Here is a 12,543-nt window from a genome sequence, read left to right on the forward strand (position 1 = left end):
CGCTAATGCTGCCAGCCTATTGTTAGTAGGAGCAAAATTGAGCTATAGATAGATCTAGCAGCTGTCAGTTTTTCATTATGCGACAGCAGCTTCTGAGTACAGAAGCTGTTATGCGTCGTCTGACATGGTTTTTTATTTTTTACAAGCATGTGCTGAAAGATTATCTTGGGTTAACAATTTGCAAGAAAACAAGATTTATTTTGGGATCCATTACAGATGAAGAATATGGATGCTGGTAAGTTTTACAGGGGTGGGTGTGTTTTATTTTATTTTTATTAAATGTATTTTGGCAATGAGGTGTTTGTTTTATTTAAATTTTGTGTACATTTTAGTAGGATTGATAATAGGGATGAGCGCACTCGGATTTCTGAAATCCGAGCCCACCCGAACGTTGCGGATCCGAGTCGGATCCGAGACAGATCCGGGTATTGGCGCCAAATTCAAAAGTGAAACTGAGGCTCTGACTCATAATCCCGTTGTCGGATCTCGCGATACTCGGATCCTATAAATTCCCCGCTAGTCGCCGCCATCTTCACTCGGGCATTGATCAGGGTAGAGGGAGGGTGTGTTAGGTGGTCCTCTGTGCTGTTTAGTTCTGTGCTGTTTAGTTCTGTGCTGTTTAGTGCTGTGCTGTTTAGTGCTGTGCTGTGCTGTGCTGTTTAGTGCTGTGCTGTGCTGTGCTGTGCTGTGCTGTGCTGTGTTCTGCAGTATCAGTCCAGTGGTGCTGTGTGCTGTGCTCTGTCCTTCTGAGGTCAGTGGTGCTGCTGGGTCCTGTGCTGTGTCCTGTTCAGTCCAGTGGTGCTGTGTCCTGTGCTCTGTGCTTCTAAGGGCATAGTTATTTCCCCAATATTCCCCTGTGTTTAAAAAAATAAAAAAAAGTTTTTTTAAAAAATACCAAAAACTACTTTAATATTTTTTAATTACCACAAAATTTTCACAACCAATCCTGCAGTATAAGCCCATTGGTACTGCAATATTACCAAGTTCACACATTCAGCAGTAAAAGTCCAGTGGTACTGCAATATTACAAAGTTTACACATTCTGCAGTATCAGTCCAGTGGTGCTGTGTCCTGTGCTCTGTCCTGCTGAGTTCCGTAGTGCTGCTGGGTCCTGTGCCGTGTCCTGTTCAGTCCAGTGGTGCTGTGTCCTGTGCTCTGTGCTTCTAAGGGCATAGTTATTTCCCCACTATTCCAAAGTTTTTTAAAAATAAAAAAAAAGTAAAAAAAAATAAAAAATTAAAAAAAAAAAAAATATATAATAATTATAACCAAATTTGCAAAACCAATCCAGCAGTATAAGTCCATTGGTACTGCAATATTACCAAGTTCACACATTCTGCAGTATCAGTCCAGTGGTGCTGTGTCCTGTGCTCTGTGCTTCTAAGGGCATAGTTATTTCCCCAATATTCCCCTGTGTTTAAAAAAATAAAAAAAAGTTTTTTTAAAAAATACCAAAAACTACTTTAATATTTTTTAATTACCACAAAATTTTCACAACCAATCCTGCAGTATAAGCCCATTGGTACTGCAATATTACCAAGTTCACACATTCAGCAGTAAAAGTCCAGTGGTACTGCAATATTACAAAGTTTACACATTCTGCAGTATCAGTCCAGTGGTGCTGTGTCCTGTGCTCTGTCCTGCTGAGTTCCGTAGTGCTGCTGGGTCCTGTGCCGTGTCCTGTTCAGTCCAGTGGTGCTGTGTCCTGTGCTCTGTGCTTCTAAGGGCATAGTTATTTCCCCACTATTCCCAAGTTTTTTAAAAATAAAAAAAAAGTAAAAAAAAAAAAAAAATTAAAAAAAAAAAAAATATATAATAATTATAACCAAATTTGCAAAACCAATCCAGCAGTATAAGTCCATTGGTACTGCAATATTACCAAGTTCACACATTCTGCAGTATCAGTCCAGTGGTGCTGTGTCCTGTGCTCTGTCCTGCTGAGTTCCGTAGTGCTGCTGGGTCCTGTGCCGTGTCCTGTTCAGTCCAGTGGTGCTGTGTCCTGTGCTCTGTGCTTCTAAGGGCATAGTTATTTCCCCACTATTCCCAAGTTTTTTAAAAATAAAAAAAAAGTAAAAAAAAAAAATAAATAAAAAAAAATAAAAAAATATAATAATTATAACCAAATTTGCAAAACCAATCCAGCAGTATAAGTCCATTGGTACTGCAATATTACCAAGTTCACACATTCTGCAGTATCTTGTGCTACATATAATGGAGACCAAAAATTTGGAGGATAAAGTAGGGAAAGATCAAGACCCACTTCCTCCTAATGCTGAAGCTGCTGCCACTAGTCATGACATAGACGATGAAATGCCATCAACGTCGTCTGGCAAGCACGATGCCCAATCTCCTAGTACAGGGCATGTAAAATCCAAAAAGCCCAAGTTCTCAAAAAACAGCAAAAAAAGAAACTTAAAATCATCTGAGGAGAAACGTAAAGTTGGCAATATGCCAATTACGACAAGTAGTGGCAAGGAACGGCTTAGGCCCTGTCCCGTGTTCATGACTAGTGGTCCAGCTTCACCCAAGGATCTAAGCCCTCCTCCCCCCCCCTACAAAAAATTTAAGAGAGTTATGCTGTCAGCAACAACAACAAAACAGCAAAGAACTCTGCCTTCTAAACAGATGACATCACAAATCCCCAAGGCGAGTCCAAGGGTGTTGTTGGTTGTGAACCCTGACCTTCCCATCACTGTACGGGAAGAGGTGACTCCATCCAGCATTTGCAGCACGCCCTCTGCATATGCTGGAAGGATCACCCACAGTCCAGTTACAGATTTGGCTAATGAAGGTGTGAATGTTGTACACTGGGAGGAGGATATTGATGTAGCTGGCGCTGAGGAGGATGTTGATGATTATGATGCAGACAGATACCAAATTGCATTTCTCAATTTCTATTTATATTCTAGATTATATAACGGCTGAAAAGTTTTCTGTTTTACTCCTAGTGGAGAGGGGATCTGATGCAGACAGATACCAAACTGCCTTTGTCCATTTCTTTGTATATTTGAATTGCTAGTTCTACAGTCTATGCAGGCTGCTTTATTTATATTCAACTACAAGTGTAGGGCGGGGGGGGGGGGGGGCATAGATAGCCACCAAAGTAACGTGGTCCATTTAATTTCACTTTCTAGCTCCACAGTCTGTGCAGCCTGCTTTTTTTTATCTTCAAAGTATTTATATTTACAAGCCTTGCAATCTAAATTAACTAGAGGTAGTGACGTGGTAGAACTCCAAAAGGCAGTTTGGAAGCCCCTGTACAAACTGGCTCTATTTTACCTGAGTTGTCCCCCCTCCAGTGTGTACTCGGAAAGAGTTTTTAGTGCAGCGGGGAACCTGGTCAGTGAGCGGCGAAGGAGGTTGCTTCCTCACAACGTTGAAAAAATGATGTTTATAAAAATGAATAATCAATTCCTCAATGAAGTACAGCACTGCCCTCCAGATACTACAGAGGGACCTGTGGTTGTGGAGTCCAGCGGGGACGAATTGATAATGTGTGATGAGGAGGAAGTACACACTGTAGGGGGAGAGGAATCAGAGGTTGAGGATGAGGACGACATCTTGCCTCAGTAGAGCCTGTTTAGTCTGTACAGGGAGAGATGAATAGCTTTTTTGGTGTGGGGGCCCAAACAAACCAATCATTTCAGTCAAAGTTGTTTGGTAGGCCCTGTCGCTGAAATGATTGGTTTGTTAAAGTGTGCATGTCCTATTTCAACAACAGACCTCTCAACTGCAGCTCATCCCTCCTCTGCGGGGATAATGTCTCCTGTGCTCTGACACGTCACTCTGTGTACTCTCAGCCTCAGGATCTGACACTACAGCTACCATGCCTCTTGTAGCAGCCCTCACTCCAGGGCCTCTTCCATGTGCAGTGTCCCCCTCTCTCTTGGGTTCACTATAGTGGCATGGAGTTCTCCCCCTCATCCAGGGCACACATTCCTTGCCCTGGCTCAGTCACCACGCTCAGACTTCCAGGCAATGCTGGGGGAGCCTGGGAGCTTCCACCCCAGGTCCCCAGCTACAACTCTCCTCTCCTGTGTCTTCTCTCTCTTTCTGACACTTTAAAGATCGTGCCTTTAAATGAAAAAGTCAGTCTTCATTGCACGACTATGTGCAAGTGCAACAGGGACATTTTTTTGGGTTTACAAAGTCAAACAATAACACTACGACCCTGTCTGTCTGGGGTCTGTCAATGACGAATTGTCTGGAGCATGTTTGGAGGAGGTATTGTGGCCCCGGTATCAAATTGGGTACCGGGGCCACCCCCCTATGCAGTCCAGATACTTGTTTGGTGGAATTCCGACACGTGGAGGGTTTTTAAATTATATTGTGGCCTCGGTACCAAATTGTGTACCGGGGCCACCACACTACGCAGTCAAGATAGATAGATGCGTATTGCGTATCATAGATAAAGTACATTCAGTGGTGTGGGGCAAATTGAAAAATATTCCAAATGCACTGACATTATCAAAAACAAGAGGTTGTCACACGCTAAAACTCCAACATGTATATGATGGAGAGGATGGAGGAGCAGCCGTATGTGTAGTGTAATGCAGATCTGTTGAAGGTTTTTTATATATTTTATTGTGGTGCCCAGTGCCCACTCCTCTACGCAGTCCAGATACATTTATTGGTGCGAATCATAAAAGTTCAGGGTTTTTAATATATATTGTGGTGACCCACTCCTCTACGCAGTCCAGGTACATTTATTGGTGCGAATCATAAAAGTTCAGGGTTTTTAATAGATATTGTGGTGACCCACTCCTCTACGCAGTCCAGGTACAATTATTGGTGCGAATCATAAAAGTTCAGGGTTTTTAAGATATTGTGGTGACCCACTCCTCTACGCAGTCCAGGTACAATTATTGGTGCGAATCATAAAAGTTCAGGGTTTTTAAGATATTGTGGTGACCCACTCCTCTACGCAGTCCAGGTACAATTATTGGTGCGAATCATAAAAGTTCAGGGTTTTTAATATATATTGTGGTGACCCACTCCTCTACGCAGTCCAGAAAGATACCTTGTTGCAACGTTTTGGACTAATAACTATATTGTGAGGTGTTCACAATACACTGTAAATTAGTGGAAATGCTTGTTATTGAATGTTATTGAGGTTAATAATAGCCTAGGAGTGAAAATAAGCCCAAAAACTTGATTTTTAAACTTTTTATGTTTTTTTCAAAAAAAATCCGAATCCAATACCTTAAATCCGAACCGAGACCTTTCGTCAAGTGTTTTGCGAGACAAATCCGAACCTCAAAAATAACGAAAATCCGGATCCAAAACACAAAACACGAGACCTCAAAAGTCGCCGGTGCACATCCCTAATTGATAATAGTGTCATCTTCTCTGCAAAATCCGTTTGAAAGTGGCTTAAAGTTGGATGACATAGGGAGAGGGCTGCAATAAGACCTATAGGGAGGGGGCTGCAATAAGGCCTATAGGGAGAGGGCTGCAATAAGACTTATAGGGAGGGGGTTAAAATAAGATCATTAGGTAGCAAACTGTGATATGACCTACAGGGCAGGGGCTGCAATAAAAGCTATAGGTAGCGAACTGCAATAAAAGCTATAAGGAGGGGGCTGCATTCCAGTCTGAATCATGTATTGTTTCCACAAAGTTCTTAAAAATAAAACTACAAATTATTATATAATAATAGAATATAAATAAATTCAAGTCTGAACAAGATGAGTGTTATTATCCACAATTTAAATCAGCATTTTTTTTTACCTCTGAGGGTCTGATTCATAAAGAACATAAATGCTGATACATGCTTTATTTTGTATAAAATCGCTCAGTGCATGCCCAGATCTGGAATATACGCCAGTGAACTCAGCAATATCTAATTAATTATTAAGCGTACCTGATTTTCTGTCATATCACTGGCACCAGCTATAGGTCAGGTGTAAGTGCTGAGTGATAGTGATGACGATCGTGTATGCATGCTATGTGTTTTAGCAATCAGCAGCAACTGTAAAAAAAGCAATTTATGTATAGAAGAAATTAATTACACCATGATAAAAGTTGTGGTTTTTTTAAATGTTTTTTTCTTTAATGACTACAATATTAACAGGTGACAATAATTGAATACTTTTTTTCTGTGCGTTCTTTTGTGACTTTATATTCCACATATGTATTGGATGTATCCTGCTGTTTGTTGTGTCTATCAAAGCAGAGCGTACCTAGACCCGTATTCAACAAGAGACACATCTTCAGTTCCACTTATAGTCTAATATGGACGTGTGTATGCCCGAATTACGTGCGTTTAAAAAAACCCAAACACAATTTATGTTTGTTTTACGTGCTTTAAAAAAGCATGCTGATTGCATGGGGTTCTACACCCACCTTTTTTGACCATTCCTCACGGCAGTCATGAAGTGAATGTGTATGTCAATGCAAAGGCACATGTAAAAGTATATATTACAAGTTAACCCGTGCATGATACTCATGCATTCTAGTCAAATCAAGCTACTTAAGGTGTTAAAAAGGTTCTTGTCATGCATTTGGGCCATAGCCCAGGCCTCCTCAGGGGAAGAGCGTTACTTCCCGACGCAAGCGCCCTTTTTTAACGTGGTTTTGTCCACATATCACCACCTCATCATTTTTCTCCATCACCTCATCCTTCATCCTTATCGCCACATCTATCCAGATGTCTATCCAGACACAGGGATCTCTCTCAGCGGTCCTGAGTATCACACTCCTCTCGCTCTGTCACCCCCGGTAACCACCAACCACTCCCCACTGTCACCCCCGGCAACCACCAACCACTCCCAACTGTCACCCCCGGCAACCACCAACCACTCCCAACTGTCAATTCTCCTTCAAGAAATATATATATATTTTTTTAAAATCTTTATAAACACTTTTAACAATTAACAAATTAAATTAACAAATTAAAAACATCTTAGTATACCAAATTTCAGCCCTTTCTGAGGTTTTTTTCCCACACAATTTCAGGTCATTGGATGAGCCCTTTCTGAGAAAATAGTTTTTCCACACACACACACACTAACACACGCCGCTAGGCTTTTACTTTTATATATTAGATAATGCTAAGAATTTAGTAGGTCAGTGTATAACTCCGCCCAGCAGGTGGCGCTGCAGCTTGGGTTTTTTTTTTTGCACACACACACACAGACTAACACACGCCACTTGGCTTATATATATTAGATACTCTAATTTCTGATAAATCTAGGTTCACTGTATTGTAGACACGTTATAGCTACACCTTTAAGTTATGTGCATGCCTTTCTTGTTCTGTTATTAAAAATAAGTAATATGGATGATTGTGTTTACATTGATGACCATGGTAAGAATAACCCTTTTCTTTCATTTTACCTTGATGAATATGTAATATCTATCATAAGTGATTATTCTCCTAAAAATATTTAGAAGATTTGGAATGTTTGTAATAGAGTTCAGTTAGTCTAGTAACATCAATATCTTGATAAAATAAAATTTGATCATACAGTTCATTTCCAAAGCAAGCAGAGGGAGGAAATTCAATTCCCCCCAGAGTAACTCTGCGCTAAACCTATTACTGTTAATACAGTAATTTTAACCCTGCTTTCTGCCAACAGCTCAAAAAACTGGTGTTGAAATTACCATAATAACGGTATTTACACGCTCTATTACAGTAATATCGGTAATAGTGCGCAGGCCGCGTTACTTTTGGCAGTAACGCAGCCAATTGAATTCCCCCCAGAGAGTTACAAATGAAACAAGTATAGTCAGGGTGTCACAATTAAGATCTTCACTCAGCCTTCATTTTTTAAACAATCAAGACACCTGAGGGGAGGGGTCAGACTCTCAAAAAACAAATAAGAAATCAGTGATAGCATGTGCACTTCTTCAAATTAATGAAATGTGAATAAAATAATTTGAAAAAGTAATGCTTTCCCAGCTCTCCTCCAGACTTCCCCAAGGTCTCTGCTCTGGCTGGCATACAGGGGGTCTCTCCGTCCCCTGCTTGCTCTTATCCTCATCTCTGCTAGTCCTGCAGCCCTGTCTGGCCTGCACACACTCACCTCTCCTTGCTACTCCCAGGATGTCTGTCCCTCAGAGGCCCCCTCAGAATGCCAGCTGATGTTTTTAACTGCTCGTTCACAAGCTCCTCATCCTCAATGCGTGCTGGGATATGTAGTTCTCTGCCTGCAGAGGAGGTATTCAAAGTGCATGTGCGGCTCACTTGGGTCGCCGGAACCACATATGCAAAGCATTCTACAATCCCTATAAAACCGTGGCAGAGCACTGGCTGATAGGCTGGTCATTTTAGACAAGTAGATAGAGGAAAGTGAGCTGCACCCAGAAGAAAAATTGTGGGAGAAAGACCACGGACACAATATTTTTAACGTTTGAATACATGCATGATGAAAAGTGAAGCTGCAGTAAGAATAAGAGGTCATTAGATGGACAGCATCATCAGTACAGATGATGATAGACCAAGGTTACAATGTTAAATTGTGCAAGAAGGATAAAGAAGACATAGATTTACCTCTACAGGGACAAATTTATAATATTAGAGACATATTCTAGATTTTTTTTTTTACTATATTTAATTGAAAAGACAATACCTTTCAAGTTATATAAAAAAAAACAACATTTTCTTAAGTATCGAAAAGCCGGAAAAATGAACCGCCCACATATGTGTACGTTGGTTTTTGGTGGTTGTTATGTATGAAATGAGTCCATACATGCCGGACACACTGATTCCGCAAATGTATGCATTTAGTACAGTTTTTGTCATGGCGTCAAGAAGGATTTTTAATTTTTTTTTGGATAATGTCCAACTTCATCCAGTCTTATTTCAGCTACAACCTTCTGCCAACTTTGTGTGGTGGTGTTTCCACATTAGATTTAGGAGGTCATCCCTTTTTTGCTGTTTTTGCCCATTTGAATTATTGTTGCTGCAATTCCCGCTTTGAATCCTAGTAAACTCATGTTTGATTTCTTGCTATTTTTTAAAAGGATCCATGCGTTTACTATGGAAGCATTAAGAAAATAGAAGACAATCCAATGGCAACATTTTGGTAATTGATTGAATGAGGGTAGTGAGCTATCATCCTATTACACATATCTACTACTCCCATAAATTTGTTGTATTGGTTGACTGCAAACAGCCATTATACATGGGCATACTCCTTTTGTCTTCTGTCTCATCTGGAGACTACGTCTTACGGTTCTATTCCTGCATATGTAGAGATCATATGAACAATATTATTATCTGCCCACCGTAGAATCGTCACATTGTCTGTTTATGTGGACACCAAAATTGATCCTCTACCACAATTCACAGTATCACAAATCACACCAAATTCTGTAATCATGGAGTTCGATTTTTGGTATATTTAAAATGTTAAGACATATCTGTCTTGAGATGCCCTCACCCGTACTTTGAAGCACCACTTTTTGCATTTGGATTTTAAGTATTGTTTGCCTCTGTGTCTTCCTTTGAAAGGGAAACGGAATCCCGTTGCATTGGTTGTCCTGTCTTGCTCTGCCTCTTCCAGTGAGTCACCAGTCCACGCCCCTCCCCGATCCCGCCCCCAGTCCCATCGCCAGCCAGCCGTGCTGCAGGAATATTGCGCATGTGCAAACAGGGTGTGTCCTGCATGCGCAAATCATGGTTAACAAGATCAGGATGCCCAGAATTCTTCTCCCCAATTGATAACAATATCATTGTAGAGGAGAAAGGAGGGATTTAGAATTAAAATAGATTGTAAGCTCTTTAGATTGTAAGCTCCTCTGAGCAGGGCCTTCTCTCCTCCTGTTTCCGCCACTTGCTTTCCAGCTACTCTGCCCACCTCCTTCTTGGGCTTTCTGCCCACTGACGCCACTCATGCTTTTTACCTGCACCTTTTCAGCAGCTCTTAACCTGTTAGCTGCACCCACCTCTTGGGCACAGGTTTCCAACTTGAGCTGAATATCCCTCACCCTTTCTTATTAGCTGGGATTTGAGCTACCTAAGTTATAGTGTTACTTATTTCATTTATGGTGGATGTCCGATGTCCATCTCTAGCAAGAATCCGGAGGAGAAGCGGAGACTTGCCCCATGGAGCTGGGTAATGTCATCAATAGGCACCAGCAGCCAGACGCACTGGCTCAATAAATACATATAGAATATATACTGACACAAAAATACCCACGAGTGCTAAATGTCCACAAATGTGGACATTTACTATTTACGTTGAATGAAATAGACACAATACAATAAACCTGTAGAAGAAAACAATCACAATTCCTAAACATCTAGTGTATGTACCTGTTTTTTATTGCACAAAATTTTAATTATTTTATGTTGAAATAATACACCACTTTACTGCTGCAAATTGTTGTTGAATATTTGTGAATGTGTCCCAATTGAATGCACAGAAATTGTAAATGCTTTGTCTGTAAATAGATTTTACTATTGATTATATTGAACAATTTAGTTATTAATATATCTTGAAACTTCAAAAAGTTTTGTAATTAAAATTAACCGTTATTTTTAAATAAAAGTAAGGTTACACCTATGTGCTGGTATCCCTGAAGAGGTTAAGTAACCAGGCACGTCAGCGACAGGGACTGTGACTTTTGTGGCTAAAGTGCTTGATTTGTTTCAGCCCACACAAAAGGAAACATTTAGTTCCCCATTAATACCTTAATAGTTTATTATCCCACTTTACATATGCTGAATAAGACGCAACACACATCTCCTAAGTAATTTCTTATGTAAAATCTAATAAAAATAAAATTATTTACAATAATCTATAATATAAATGTCTAGTGGCGTGTGTTAGTCTGTCTGTGTGTGTGTGGAAAAAATAAAACCAAGCTGCAGCGCCACCTGCTGGGCGGAGTTATACACTGACCTACTAAATTCTTAAGTGTGTGTGGAAAAAAAAATTCAGAAAGAGCTGAAATTTGGTATACTAAGATGTTTTTAATTTGTTAATTGTTAAAAGTGTTTATAAAGATTTAAAAAATATATATATATATTTCTTGAAGGAGAAGTGACAGTTGGGAGTGGTTGGTGGTTGCTGGGGGTGACAGTGGGGAGTGGTTGGTGGTTGCCGGGGGTGACAGTGGGGAGTGGTTGGTGGTTGCCGGGGGTGACAGAGCGAGAGGAGTGTGATACTCAGGACCGCTGAGAGAGATCCCTGTGTCTGGATAGACATCTGGATAGATGTGGCGATGAAAATGAAGGATGAGGTGATGGAGAAGAATGATGAGGTGGTGACATGTGGACAAACCCACGTTAAAAAAGGGCGCTTACGTCGGGAAGTAACGCTCTTCCCCTGAGGAGGCCTGGGCTAGGGCCCAAATGCATGACAAGAACCTTTTTAACACCTTAAGTAGCTTGATTTGACTAGAATGCATGAGTATCATGCACGGGTTAACTTGTTATGTATATATGATTAAATAGATTCTTCAAGGTCAAAATACTGAAACATATGATCCAGAGACTCCTTTATGGCTGTGACCTTACGCTGCAGGGCCTGTAAATAAGCCCATCGCTGGTGGCGGCACGCTTCTGGTGGCTACTAACCACCAGCACCTGCATTAAGAGAGAAATGCAACATATTCTTTTTTGTTTTAGAAGGATCCGACTCCTCCTCCATAATCTTTCTGCATCTCCCTCCTCTGCCATTTTCTATTTAACTATCATTACATATGGACATAATTTTCACAGTGTGGTGGTTTCATTTAGTAAATTTGACACAAATACTACACATAATGAGACCGATTCATGTTAGGACAGAAGTCTGTATCCGTGCCGTATGTTGCATAAAATTGTTCTGCGCACGGTCAGAAATGTACCTTACACCAAAGTACACAATTGCATGCAAATAACACTTACGACTGTGTATAACTTGAAGAGTGGAACAGCGGTCGGAAGGGGTGGACAACCGTACGCGATGTACAACAAGGGCGTGTCGACGCAGAATACAAGTCCCGGGTTTCTCTTAAGTAAGCTTGTTTAATCCGTATCATTTGCACCAGCTACAGCAACAATTTTGTTTTTTTAAAACTTGTTTTTACATGAAGTTGTTTATGACGCTACACTTTTACAATGCAAGCTTACAGCGTATCTTGATTTGGATGCACACTTATAATAATATGTGCAAGATATTGCGTAATATTCTTATTGAATTCTTCGGACCCTGTATATATATATATACAAGTTAACCCGTGCATGATACTCATGCATTCTAGTCAAATCAAGCTACTTAAGGTGTTAAAAAGGTTCTTGTCATGCATTTGGGCCTAGCCCAGGCCTCATCAGGGGAAGAGCGTTACTTCCGGACGCAAGCGCCCTTTTTTAACGTGGTTTTGTCTACATGTCACCACCTCATCATTTTTCTCCATCACCTCATCCTTCATCTTCATCAAGCTACTTAAGGTGTTAAAAACTCTCCACTGTCACCCCCGGCAACCACCAACCACTCCCAACTGTCACTTCTCCTTCAAGAAATATATAGGTCAGTGTATAACTCTGCCCAGCAGGTGGCGCTGCAGCTTGGTTGTTTTTTTTTTCCACACATGCCACTAGGCATTTATATA

Source organism: Mixophyes fleayi, chromosome 1 (genome assembly GCF_038048845.1).
Source record: "Mixophyes fleayi isolate aMixFle1 chromosome 1, aMixFle1.hap1, whole genome shotgun sequence".
In the NCBI taxonomy this organism is placed as follows: Eukaryota; Metazoa; Chordata; class Amphibia; order Anura; family Limnodynastidae; genus Mixophyes; species Mixophyes fleayi.